Source organism: Amblyomma americanum, chromosome 8, assembly GCF_052857255.1.
Source record: "Amblyomma americanum isolate KBUSLIRL-KWMA chromosome 8, ASM5285725v1, whole genome shotgun sequence".
Classification (NCBI taxonomy): domain Eukaryota; kingdom Metazoa; phylum Arthropoda; class Arachnida; order Ixodida; family Ixodidae; genus Amblyomma; species Amblyomma americanum.
The window spans coordinates 110,181,643-110,195,917 of record NC_135504.1 but is presented as its reverse complement, the minus strand read 5'-3'; positions in this window follow the sequence as shown (position 1 = coordinate 110,195,917).

Genomic DNA, 14,275 nt, shown 5'->3' with positions numbered 1-14,275 from the left:
AAACGAGCACTCGCTAACTCGAAAGGTCGCTGCCGCATGTGTTATGATTTACCGTTTGCGAACGTGGCTATGATATGATAGTTCACCCATCCAGCAGCGCAGCACCGTACTCTGATGTTCTGTTTTGTCGTCGTGCTGTTTTTTCTCCGCGCTTTTTTGTCGCGGTGTTTTTTCGCTGTGCCGTTTGATCCGGCGTTCTGTTCTGACGCGCGCTGTTATTTCCCTGAGCTGTTTTGTCGCTATGCTATTTTTTTCCTGCGCCGTTTTGACGCTGTACCGTTTTTCCTCTGTGCTGTTTTTTGTGTGCTGTTTTGACGCATGCTGTTTCGACATGTGCTTTCCTTTCGTGTCCTCTCGCTACCAAGCTTTCCGAGTGGCTTTGATTTTTTTCTTTTTATAGCCCATCAGTATAGAAGTATCTGTATAGCACGGAGAACTAGGGATTGCTGCTCTGCCGTGTGTCATGTCAGTTTCTTGCTATTGGGCACGTGATGCAGTAGGGCACAACGTTTCATTTATTGTAAAGTGCCGCCGCAATGACTCAGTGGTTATGGCACTCGGCAGCTCACCCGGAAGACGACGGTTGGATCCCGGTCGCGGCGGTCGAATTTCGATGGAGGCGAAATTATAGAGGCCCTTGTACTGTGCAATGCCAGTGCACGGTATAGAACCCCAGGTGGTCGAAATTTCCTGAGCCGTTCACTACGGTGTCCCTTATAGCTTAAGTCGCTTTGGGACGTTAAACCAGCATAAACGTAAACAATGTATTGCATATTTATGTTATATCAGTGCAGGCCGTCTAGATAACGTGCATGTAAGTGCCTGAAAATTTCTTACAAAGAATTCTGCAAAATGACCTAAAAACTACAGGGCTTAACAATCTTCAATGTTAAGCTCTGAGTTAGCTCTAAAAAGTTTTGCTGCTCATCACTCAAGGCATTCAATAAATTTATATTTAACTCGCTGTACAACACAAGAAGGAGCGAGTCCGAGGAAGTGGCGAATATTTTTCAGTGCATAATAATATCATAAAATTATTTTTTGTAACTTTCGAGAATATTAACATCTAGTAGCAGAGAAAACTGTGATGACTACAAGCCCCCCAAAACACAACAGGCCTCGATTTCTCGATTATGTGTTTATTCTGTCTAGTACGGCTCAGCATTAAGTTAAACTACAGCTGCACGACCGAAAATAGATGTTTTGGCAAATTATCTTATCTCAAAAATAGTAACCTTCTTCCTCATGTGCGGCTGTCATTTAGTGCGCCCGAAAGATGATGAGTTTTTGGTGTTGCTATTATTCGTGAGAATCATGCGAAATTCGCCAGCTTTTAAAGTCCCATCGGTTATATATACACAATATTTCAGTACGATATAATATTCCATACTTGAGAGCTTCTTTCATTTTAGCTGCTCGTACAGTGGTATACGGAGTCTGTGCAATATGTGGTCGGCAGGGTAGGAAAAGGAAAGGACGTTTCTGAAAGCACTTTATTCACAGCATAAGGTTGCGCAGCTACATATGTTCCCTCTTGTTTTTTTGTACATAAATGATAGTTGCAAACAGGTGCGCTTTGGTTATCAGGCTTTCGGTGACCGGGAACACAGTTCAGGAAAGACGGCTACCACCATCCATGGCCGCCGTATCCACCGCCGCCACCACCACCTCCTCCTCCTCCACCTCCATAACCTCCTCCATGATGACTGATGACTATGATCTTCTTCCCATGACCACCGTAACCACCGCCTCCTCCTCCTCCGTATCCACCTCCGCCGCCGCCTCCGCCACCGTAGCCTCCGCCGCCGTAGCCTCCGTAGTGGCCCGCGTTGACACAAGATGCAGCAAGTGCCACGACAAGCAGCACCAGTATCTGTGACAAAAACAGAACAGGTACTCTGCATGTGACGCTGACAGGATGAGGCGTATCAGAAGTTATGGTCAGAGACACATGGCGTTCTGTTGTTTCCAAGAGCTTCGAAGCTCAATTTTCTTCCGCCGGGGACGCGTCTAATGGCAGCGACATGCAAACACGCTGGTGTGCTCAGAATTTACTCCGGATGTAGAATTCATTCAAGCTGATGACCATATGCAGCTAATTATTACTGATCAGTGAACTAAAGCACACATCTTGGCCCATGCGTGGGGTTCACATGCAAAGCAGCACAATTTTTTGCAATAAAAAAATCTGGCATATTAAAGCAGCCTGCTTTGAAACGCTAAAGGTAAAGCAGAGGACAAAACTGCACTGCTGCTTGCAAGTCAAAGCTAACAAATAGCGCAGCCGATCACTTGCTTCTATGTGCTGCGAGTGCAGAAGTAGACTATCTATAAGGGTACATTAAAAGGTTATCGCGAGCAGGAACTGGTCGCCGAAACCAACTCTGCTAAGTTCTCGTATGCTGGGAACACTGCAGAGACAGAACGTGGCTAATAAACAGTGTCAAGCGTAATAAAATGTTGCTCGGTGTGATAGCGGGTGAGCACAATACTGTGAACAAATTTCACAATGTTCTTCCGAGTTCAACTTATCCTTCAGGCATGGCTTACAGCACCGCACTCATTGCGACACCGCCTGCGGCACGACGCGGACAGCTTCCCGCTGATGTCGTGTCAATAGCTTCCAAGATGTAGACAACAGCCAGAAACTAACTGAGAGGTTTTCAAGAATCTAAGGCTTGCATTCTTCGTCCGCAGCGTAGAATGGATGTCACGAGGACGTTGTACTTAATGTTAGTCCTTATTCGAAAACCTTGCCCTCGTAATCGACTTTTCTGTGAACAAAAACTGGTAGTCATTTTGTCGCACGGTGTATTAAGAACGCGTTGACTTAGAATAGAAACTGTCGCAACGACGGAGGGGCTACATATCTTGAAGGAAACCTGCGGACTATAATCCGGTAAACGGCGACAGCCCGCTGATTTTCATGGGCGACCTCAGGGCCGCGTTTTTCTTGAAAACTACCAACAAAACAAAATGTTTTTAGCCTACTCTAAAGTACACGTGCTAAGATCATGTCAGGCTTGAGAGGAAGTAAGGATAACTAATAAATCCGGAAGTGCAGAAAGAGATTGTTAATGCCGCACCTGAGACTATGTCAGGCTTCTTACGTGCGCTATATTACAATGACGGGCGGTTTGCATCGCTCGAGGGTTCGCAGTTATTGTTGTTCACAGCAATATTGCCATGCGAAGCGCTTCGCGTGATTTTATTGCGGCGCATAGGTTAACTAATGCCTTCTAAACGCTTGTTTGCGATTGTCTAAGAGATTGTTGTATGCATCCTGAACCACTTGGTCTATAGGTGCCAGGCAATTGTTCCATGATATGACACAGCAGTTTTTTTACACTAAATTTTAACCGCACGAAGGCACCATGCCTGATACACTTAGTCATACGCAGCAGTCTCACGGATAATCTCTTTCCGGCCTTACTTGCGAAGAGCGCACTTAAATACTGCCAAATTTTCACTTTATACAAGAATGACAATTGAACAGAAGGGAGAAAAAATGACCCGAAAATATTTTCGCTGCAGTGACATAATGAGCACTGCACAAAAGGCCTCACATAGCCCGGCACTGGCTAAGAAGGAATGGTTAGAATCAACATTGAGAAAAAAGCTTAAGCTTCGGGCTCCGTATCATACCGCTGTCTTCATCTTGTGCGAAGTAGCCTGCCGCAGACTCTGCAGTATCTTGCTCGGGAGAACAGTCTTGGTCTCGGTGTGTTCTCGAAGGTGCCTGAGTTGCTTATATACCACAAGACTGCCGTGTGACCGAGCTGTGCCGAAGTAAACCAGAACGCGTCCGACATCGAAGTTCGAGAGAAGCGTAGGATTGACGGTGACATCAAAAGAGTACACCCCAAACCCTTTCGAAGTGGCGGCGAACCGAAACGAAAGTCGGTTGAATCGGCCTACTGCTGCCCGAGTCCGAATAAACAAAACCGGCGCTTGTTTCGAAAGCCCCTGCTTCAGACGCCGCGGTGACAGTGCGAATGATTGTTGTTGCTGGTTAGGCCTTATTTGGTCCGCCGCACACTAATGCGGGCAAGCGGTAGCAGGTGTTTGTTACGCAATACAACGCAGTCAAAGAAAGAGTGAGCAATATTTTTAGTTGCTTCTATAACAGCACGTCATTTACATTTCAATGCGAGGAGTGTCGTTTACACGACATAAGTTTCATAATTTCTGAATTTTGCAATTTTTGGAACGAGCGCCATATTCTAGGCTTCGAGTTACTGCCACAGGATGAAGATGTTTTTTGTTGTTTCTGGTGCTTACAACCAAAGTCGTGAAAGTTGTTCATGGCAGTTGCTTACAGAGGATTCTGAGCCAATAATGGAATCGAGATGGACCGCCTAAGAAACCGGGCAACTGCGTTTGCCCGGTTTCTTTCAATAATAAATTCTCGATAAGAGAGAGAGAGAGAGAGTGCATGTGTACATGAGTAGATTAGATATAATTGGTTTTGGGGGGAAGGAAAAGGCGCAGTATCTGTCTCATATATCGCTGGACACCTGAACCGCACCGTAAGGGAAGGGATAAAGGAGGGAGGGAAACAAGACAGGAAGAAAGAGGTGCCGTAGTGGAGGGCTCCGGAATAATTTCGACCACCTGGGGATCTTTAACGTGCATTGATACCGCACAGCACAAGGGCGCGTTAGCGTTTTTCCTCCATAAAAACGCAGCCGCCGCGGTCGGGTTCGAACCCGGGAACTCCGGATCAGTAGTCGAGCGCCCTCACCACTGAGCCACCGCGGCGGGTCTGAGTAGATTAGAGCAATTTTGTTTTCCTTCTAACTGAAAAGCACAATAATATGAAGTCTTTAGTATGACAAAAATGCGAAAATACCGGTCCCCTAAACCAGTTCTCTATGGACATCATAAAACCGTATTTTCGATTATATCTTTTCATTTAACTGGCATAATGAAGGTCAGCGCCTTGTGCAGCGTACGAGTCGTCATGGTTCTTAGTTATTCGCTGTGCATTACAGATAAGCCCTGGTGCTGCTTCTCAGTTCAGGGCCTTCTTTTATTATGTATCATGTTTGAAGACTCCTTACAACCCACAATTTACATTTACATTTTTTATGTTTAATGTCTCCTGCTTGCAGCGAGTGCAGGTTTTTAACACGTGTTTAAGGAGGTCATTTCGAGAAAATCCTGGAGCTGAAGCTATGTTTAATTACTGCACATTACAGCAAGGGGTAACTATTACTTTCGTGCGCGTCGCCGCTTCTTGCATGGTCATATGCTGTGTATGAGTTTGGTTTAGATTAGACGAACTTGCGGAATTTTGGAGGAGAGAGGAGAAGCTTCTTTGTTGTGAGATTTATCGGAGATCTTTTCGCCGAATGAAAGGAAAACAACAGTAATTCGAGCCGAAAGGTTTATTGAACCAGGCTTTTCGTCAGCAGCTTCCTGAGACGCGCCGCCAGCATTCGTTCCTTGCTAGAACCTCATTTGTTTATTATTTAGCTGAAGTGAAAATCAGCCTTACAAATCAATACGGTGCGAAATGTAAAGAAAACAAATTTAGTTATATGATGCTGCCTACACAAATTATACCTTAGGACTTCGTGCTTAATTGTAGCATGTTTTCTTACGAAGTCACCGCGTATCCTCCTAGAGGCATTTTTTTTGGTCACCGGTGGAATTCCTTGGTATGGGGCACCTCAAAACGCACTTGAAATTACCTACGCCAAAGAAAAGAAACTATCAGTCAGCTCTTTAAACCAATGTTCCTTTTTCTTCAAAAATAGAGGGATATTCATCTCGGTCTAAAACATATTCATTGTTTCGTGGAATTTACTTAATACGTGAACATTTAGGCAACAAGATGCATATACAGCACCTTCAGAATCACGATAGGGGGCCCATTATTGGGGTAAAACTTTGTTAAAACATTTCTTGCTGTCAGAAAATGTACCTTTCTTGAATTTCAGTCTTCTTGAGTTAATATACACGTGCTATTTAATAACAGAGTTATGGATTGTAACGTTCACAGTTGTTTTTAAATAACAAGCTTAACAACTTATTCAGAACCACCATTCTCGCATTTTCAGCACACTATTCTGGCCTACAACATTTCTTGCTGTCAGAAAATGTACCTTTCTTGAATTTCAGTCTTTTTGAGTTAATATACACGTGCTATTTAATAACAGAGTTATGGATTGTAACGTTCACAGTTGTTTTTAAATAACCAGCTTAACAACTTATTCAGAACCACCATTCTCGCATTTTCAGCACACTCTATTCTGGCCTACAGCTGAATGTATTGCGCTTCTAAATTTCGAAATGGCGGTCTATTGCCAAATGAACCAACGGCGATAAATATGAAATGTTATAAGTGAGTAATTACTCATTGGTATCCATGTAAGTAATCGAAACAGTAATATCGGACACAATATATTACCGAGACCTTGAAGCATGAAATGCGCAATAAATTAAGGAGGGCATATAACACTACTCACGGATTGCGAATGTGTATGTTGCGAATGTGGAAGCATACACGAAGGGTGCTCGGCTGTGGTGTTAACGTGCTTCTCTAATGACGCGGCCAGCGAAGGTGATATCTTCGCGCCGCCGCAATGGAAGTTGATGAAGACGACGACACTCAAATCCAGCGCGAGAACCTGGTTATTAAGGGCGCAGGACACAGATATTTTAGCATCGGCTGATTATCAACATCTGAAATATACCTGGAACAGGAACGTTTGTCGATCTCACCAGCTTGAAGTATCTCTGACGAGGCTGCGCTGCCGTATCCCTCCTCTAAATTTCTATTCACACAGATCTGGTTTGGCGCTGCATCTCCTCTGTGCATTTTGCCGTGAGCCTGAATCTATTGATAATTTTTGGCTCTATTGTCACCGATTCACTTCTCTGAGAAGAAGGTTGCTGGAGGAACCCTTGCAGCATCTTGGTCTTAGCTTAAGCAGCCCGCTTTTGCTACCATTTGGTGCCACTACGCTTGGGTTTAGGTACTGATCTGTTAGTCTAACTCGCACGCAGCGCGTGACACTCATCACTTAGCGAAGAGAAAAAGTGTAAGAGCGCTGTATGAAAAAGTTTGCATGGCGGAGAATAAAAATATATATTCACAGTCAGCCATGGCAACCGAGAGGTGGCTGATACACAGATCTGGACGGATCAATATGTGGTAAGCTACCTTAATTTCATGGACTTGCTGGTCGCGGTGTCTAAAAAGGATGGTTGTTATATCAAATGCAGGTGTGCAATGTACACACGATGTGTCTTTTCCCTGCTTCCAATTGATCTTTACATGGGTGGAAATGTTCCGGGAGATTGCTATACCGGTCATTAGGCGAATTGCTACGCTAGCCTCAAATTTAGACGGCGCCCCGTTTGTAATATATACACCTCTCCGCATGACAGCGGCAGTTTGTATACTGCGCCGACGCAGCAGCAGGGAACAAACGGAGATGAGGGCAGAATTGTGCACCCACGCTTTTTTCTCATGTCGCCAGCACCTTCCCGCCGTTTCCGATCTTATGAGCACAAACTGCTCAATTTATATAGACTGGAAAAAACCACGGGATCATTATAGCGACTTGCCACCTTCTTTAGGCCATGCGCCATTCTGTGCGCATTGGGCACGACCCTAACCTTCCGACGCTCCCGTTTGGCATTTTTTTTTTGCTTCCCGTTTTAACCCATCGGACCAGCTTGTCACAAGTCTTGAAGATGACGTCGAATCCAGTGTTCTTAAACCTGAGGACCTGCGCAAAGACGCTCTGTTGCATGGAGTGAATGCAAGACTTCGTGACGGCAGCCTGAATACAGGATGTTGCGATACCATTTTTGATGACTTTTGAGCGCCCAGAGGCGTTGTCAAGCAGAGCTTGGACAGACCGTGGGCTCTAAGTCCAGCAAATGTGGTCGTCGCAAATGGTCAGCGAGAAATCTAGAAATTGAGCTGCACCTTCTTTTGGCGTTTCAACGGTGAACTTCAGGCATAAGCTGCTTTTTGCGAAAACCTTCAATATGATAGGGATGCTCCATGGTCAGAATTTGAGGAAAGCACAAGGTACTCATCGACATGCCTACAAATTTATTGAAGTTCCCCCACCGAATTACGGTGAACATTTCTATCCTCCTGTGCTAAGAAAACGTTGCTTAGAGGGGGTGCTACGCAATAACCTGTACACACACCAGTGCGTTGAACGAAGTTTTCCTTCAAACCAATTACTGGATAAGAAAGATGGAAAGACAGAATTTCCAAGGACTCTACTGAAACACCGCAGCTGGCCATTAATGCGATTTATTCTTTATCACTGGTTATTCACAACTTAATAATCTTCATTAGTTCATCATGGGGCATGGAGTAATACAAATTTTCGACATCTACGCTAAAAACACTACACAGACACGGGTTCCTAATCCTATGAAAGCCGGCAACAGCGTCCGAGTTCGGGATGATGAAAAGGTCCTGCACATCCAACGATGTAAGATGTTTCAGCAGATAAAAAGGGCGGTGTCATGCTGCCATGTATGACGCTCAGGAACAATAGACCGGAATGGGACGCCTACTTTGTGAGTCTATACCGTGAAGAACACTGCTAACTGAACGCCTTTCGACTTCATTACGGACATCGCCAGCTTCTTCAAATTGTGATTATGCAGCAGGAAAACTCGGTCTTCTCTTACTCAGAATTTGGAAAAGCAGCGTACCTTACGTCACACCTTCCACAGTCCTTGTCTTAAGGTGCGCTGTTTTTTTCCAAATATGAGCTACCAATTAATCCGTTTGACCACCCCTGCAAGTTAATTTTTTTTTTACTCTACTACCCTTGTTACGTTTCGCCTGCGACGCGCGGTATAGCCGGCGCGGATGCAACGGACGCCGGGGCTTCGTTCAAAGTGGCGGTCATTTTGGGCCCGTTCATCGCTGCCGCAACGCCTCCCGCCAAGCGCGTCCAGGCAGGTTTCAATGCCACGTGTCGTCGTGTGTGCGTGTGCGTGTGTGTGTGTGCATGTTGGTGCCCACGCTTGTCAAAGCGCTGCAGCCGGGGAGAGGAGCTCCCCAACTGGGAGGCGAGGAGGTCTGACCGGCGCCGGCCCGGCGGACGCGCACGTCACGTCTGAACATCAACGAGCGTCGCCGTATCGGGCGACTCATCCCAAGCCGTTCCTTCTTGCCCTCGACTCCGTGGGTATAAAGGGAGCTGCCCCGGACGCCACAGAGACTTCGATTTCTTCCTGCGAGTAACGTGGTCGCCCTGACCGGCTGCTCTTTTGCGATGCCAGAATAAACAAGTTGTTCTGTTGCCAGTCGACTCATCCTTTGCCGGGACCTTCGGATGTTTCCAGCTTTGCCCCAGGCCGCCAGGCCAACGCTACCCTTGGGGCTTGCAACCCTTTTGCAACAACTGGTTGCCAGCGGTGAGATCCCGACAACGGAGGCCAGCAGCGATGATATGCGGTCAACTGTATGCTGAGCAGCACAACGACCATCCGGGAGCAGTGCAACGAGCCCTGTGTGATGACTGGTTGCCTGCAGCGGAACGACTGCGCTGAATTCTTGGCTGCGAGGTTTGGTGAGTGGGGGACTTTCTTCTTAGTTTTGCCAGGCTTTTGTTAGTGTCAGAAACAGAGCTGGTAATTGTGTTGTCGTTGCTGCCGGGTTAGTTTGCGGCAAGACAATAGCAGGCAGTAGAGAAAGCAGCATTCGGAGCAGCCATGGATTTGAAGTCGTTGCGCAAACCGAAATTGCTGGAGCTTGCAAGAGAGTTGGGTCTGGATGTCTCAGACAAACTCAGAAAACCAGAACTGCTAAGGGCTATTCTTGAGTTGGAGGCTGAGGATGACGAGCTGTCGGAATGCCTTGAGACCATTGAGGAGAGGGAGCAAAAAGAGAAAGACGAGCGCGAACGTAAAGAACAAAAAGAGAAAGACGAGCGCGAACGTAAAGAACAAAAAGAAAAAGAGAAAGACGAGCGCGAACGTAAAGAACAAAAAGAGAAAGAGGAGCGCGAACGTAAAGAGCAAAAAGAGAAAGAAGAGCGCGACCGTCAACACGCTTTGGAAATGAAGCGTCTCGAGGTAGAGATGGAACGCGCTCGTAATGGAAGTCAGGCACACGGTGCAGGAGAACGGGTATCGTTCAAAATGACTGACCTGATGCGGCCGTTTAAGCTTGGAGAGGACATTGGTTTGTTCCTGGTTAACTTTGAGCGAACGTGCGAGAAGTAGGGGTTCTCTCGGGAAACGTGGCCACAGCGCTTGCTCACTTTGTTACCCGGCGAGGCGGCCGACGTAGTCGCTCGCTTGAAGAGAGAGGAGGCAGAGGATTTCGACCAAGTGAAATCGAGTCTGCTGAAAAAGTACAGGCTGTCAGCGGAGGCGTTCCGTCGGAAGTTTCGGGAAAATGAAAAAGGCAGAAGTGAGTCATATACAGAGTTTGCCTACAGGCTTATGTCAAACATGCAGGAGTGACTCAAAGAAGAGAAAGCGTTTGGTGACCACGAGAAAATTCTGCAGTGTTTCGGGCTGGAACAGTTTTATAGTCGGTTACCTGAGAACGTGCGGTACTGGGTCTTGGATAGGCCAGACGTTAGTACAGTGGCTAAAGTCGCCGAGCTAGCCGAGGAGTTTGTGACGCGTCGGGCTCGCGGAGCTAAGGACGGTCAAAAGGGTGAATTTGGCTCCAAGTCTGAGAGGCCGAAGTTCACACCCATGAGAGCAAGGGCGGACACACGTAGAGCGGATGCGAGTGAAAGCAGTCCGACCGAACGTAAGGAGACGGCGGCAGCCGAAGCCGAACGCAGAAAGCGGTTCGAGAGGAGGCAAGCGCGCGTGTGTTATACGTGCCAGAAGCCGGGTCACTTTTCGGCGCAGTGTCCAGAAACAAAAAGAGAAGTCGTGTGTTTGTCATTATGTAGCACTGACGAGAACATGAAGCTTCTCGAGCCTTACATGCGAGACTTCCTCGTGAACGGGAAAGAGTGCCGAGTGCTTCGTGATTCCGCAGCTACAATGGATGTAGTTCACCCCTCTTACGTAGAACCCGATATGTTCACGGGCGAGTGCGCATGGATCAAGCAAGCCTTGGAAGCTCATAGCGTGTGTCTACCCGTAGCAAAAGTGCTTATTGAAGGACCTTTCGGAGCACTTGAGACGGAGGCCGTAGTGTCATCTATGCTGCCCCCCCCCCCCCCCCCCAGTACCCGTACCTATTTTCGAACAGGTCTGATCACCTCCTGCGCGAGAAGGGGCTTTTGTTTGGTGAGGCTAGCGTTCAGGCCTTAACCAGATCGAGAGTTCGGGAGCTCGCTGCAAAGGCGGTAGTTGCGGGGCCGACGTTGTCGAACAATGAGAAAGGGTCGGAGGCGCAACAAGCTGGTATTCAGAGCACGTCCGAACTGAATAAAATTGAGCCTGTAGCGTTGAAGGCACCAGGTACTGGAGAGGAAATGCCCGACACGGGAAAGTTAGAAGAGCTTCCGGTCGAGCTTCCGGGACTAGGCTCAGTGACGAACAGGGAAGACACTGATCAGGTCATTAGTGACTTAATCATTAAAGCACCGCTGTCGGCTGAGCAGAAAACCGAACTACACCAACTCTTACAAGAGTTTCAAGGTCAGTTCTCTGAGAGGCCTGGTAGGACTTCTGTCCTTACTCACGATATAGAACTTACCTCCCCAGAGCCAGTAAGATCCAAGGCGTACCGGGTGTCACCCCGCCAGCGCGATATTATGGAGGCTGAGTTAAAGAAAATGCTACAGCTCGGTGTTATTGAGGCGGGTGAGAGTGATTATACCTCCCCTTTGATTTTAGTTGAGGTACCGGGCAAGGAACCTCGTCCTTGCGTCGACTACCGCAGGCTTAATTCCATCACTAATGATCAAATTGATCCGATCCCTAACATCGAGGAGCGCCTTGAGAAAGTTAGTTGCGCTCAGTTTATTTCCACCCTAGATCTTGTCAGGGGCTATTGGCAGGTTCCACTTGCAGAAGAGGCTAGTAGGTATGCGGCGTTCATTTCACCAATGGGAACATTCCGTCCTAAAGTTTTGAGTTTTGGTTTGAAGAACGCGCCATACTGCTTTTCAAGCCTCATGGACAAAGTGTTGCGGGGACAGGAAGAATTCGCTTTACCGTATTTAGACGACGTAGCGATATTCTCCGCATCCTGGTCTGAGCATATGGCACACTTGCGGGCAGTGCTAACCCGCCTGCGCGAAGCGGGCTTGACAGTCAAGGCTCCCAAGTGCCAATTAGCACAGGCCGAGGTTGTCTACCTCGGTCACGTGATTGGACAGGGTCGTCGCCGCCCCTCTGAAATAAAGGTGGCCGCTGTGCGAGACTTCCCGCAACCGCGCACGAAGACCGATATTCGGTCGTTCTTAGGTGTCGCCGGCTACTATCAGAGGTACATCCCAAGGTACTCCGATATCGCGGCTCCCCTGACGGATGCTCTAAGAAAAACAGAGCCCCAAACAGTCGTCTGGGGCGAGACAAAGGAAACAGCTTTTAGCGCCCTAAAGAGCGCCCTAACAAGCCAGCCTGTGCTACGATCGCCAGACTACACAAAGGGGTTCGTTGTTCAGTGCGATGCTAGTGAGCGAGGCATGGGCGTTGTACTGTGCCAAAGGGACAATGGAGAAGTGGAACACCCCGTCCTTTATGCTAGTCGTAAGCTGACCTGTCGTGAGCAGGCGTACAGCGCCACCGAGAAAGAGTGTGCGTGTCTCGTGTGGGCCGTTCAGAAATTGTCATGCTACCTAGCCGGCTCGAGGTTTATCATTGAGACGGATCATTGCCCTCTCCAATGGCTGCAGACCATCTCTCCCAAAAATGGCCGCCTCTTGCGCTGGAGCTTCGCTTTGCAACAATATTCCTTTGAGGTGCGTTACAAAAAGGGGAGTCTCAACGGTAACGCCGATGGCTTAAGTTGAAGCCCCTAACGTGGGAATCCGCCTCAAAGTTGTTTGTTACTGATGTTTTCTTCCTGAGGCAGGATTTTTAACATATTGCTTTTATTTAGTGTTTCAAAGTGATTATGTGCTTTCTAGTGCAATTTTCCAATTTGTGGACGCGTTCTGAGTGCTGCTTGACTACTGTAAGGAACTAGGCAGTAGTATAAAAGGGGAAAGAGCCTGGCAGAGCTTAGTGAGGGTTGTCTCGTACTTGCTAACTGAGCGGTTGCGTTTCGGCGTAGTTCTAACGCTTGCTGGGAACGAGCACAAAAATGGCAACTCTCCCGAAGTGACTTTGCAGTGTCCTGTGTGATCCTGAACCCGAGAACGAGGCCTTCTCGGTGCGCTGCGCTCAAGCAACGTCGAGGGACGACCGGTTTCGATTACGAGCATCATCGAGCGACATCCCTCTGGACAGCGGATGCAGTCCCCTGACCATCGGGATCTCCTTCTCCCGGCGGGGCGGTCTGTAACGTTTCGCCTGCGACGCGCGGTATAGCCGGCGCGGATGCAACGGACGCCGGGGCTTCGTTCAAAGTGGCGGTCATTTTGGGCCCGTTCATCGCTGCCGCAACGCCTCCCGCCAAGCGCGTCCAGGCAGGTTTCAATCCCATGTGTCGTCGTGTGTGCGTGCGTGTGTGTGCATGTTGGTGCCCACGCTTGTCAAAGCGCGGCAGCCGGGGAGAGGAGCTCCCCAACTGGGAGGCGAGGAGGTCTGACCGGCGCCGTCCCGGCGGACGCGCACGTCACGTCTGAACATGAACGAGCGTCGCCGTATCGGGCGACTCATCCCAAGCCGTTCCTTCTTGCCATCGACTCCGTGGGTATAAAGGGAGCTGCCCCGGACGCCACAGAGACTTCGATTTCTTCCTGCGAGTAACGTGGTCGCCCTGACCGGCTGCTCTTTTGTGATGCCAGAATAAACAAGTTGTTCTGTTGCCAGTCGACTCATCCTTTGCCGGGACCTTCGGATGTTTCCAGCTTTGCCCCAGGCCGCCAGGCCAACGCTACCCTTGGGGCTTGCAACCCTTTTGCAACACCCTTGAACACCGTACTTTTAAAATTCTTCTCGATGGCCGCTCCAGACTTCTCTCCGAATGTGTCTTGTGGCATAATCATAAAGCATCCTGCCCTGTCTGCACATATCGCTCTCGAGCCTTTGGAGACAGAAAATCGATTAGTGGTCCTGTGCTTTTTACTTTTCTTTGACGACGCATCTTCAGCGCACCTCGCCCGAACATCAATGCAGGTGAAACGGGGTGTCAATTTGGCGGCTGCCAGCTTTTCGGCAGGCTTGAGCACGACTTGGGAGCCGAATTTCGGTGCTAGGTTGA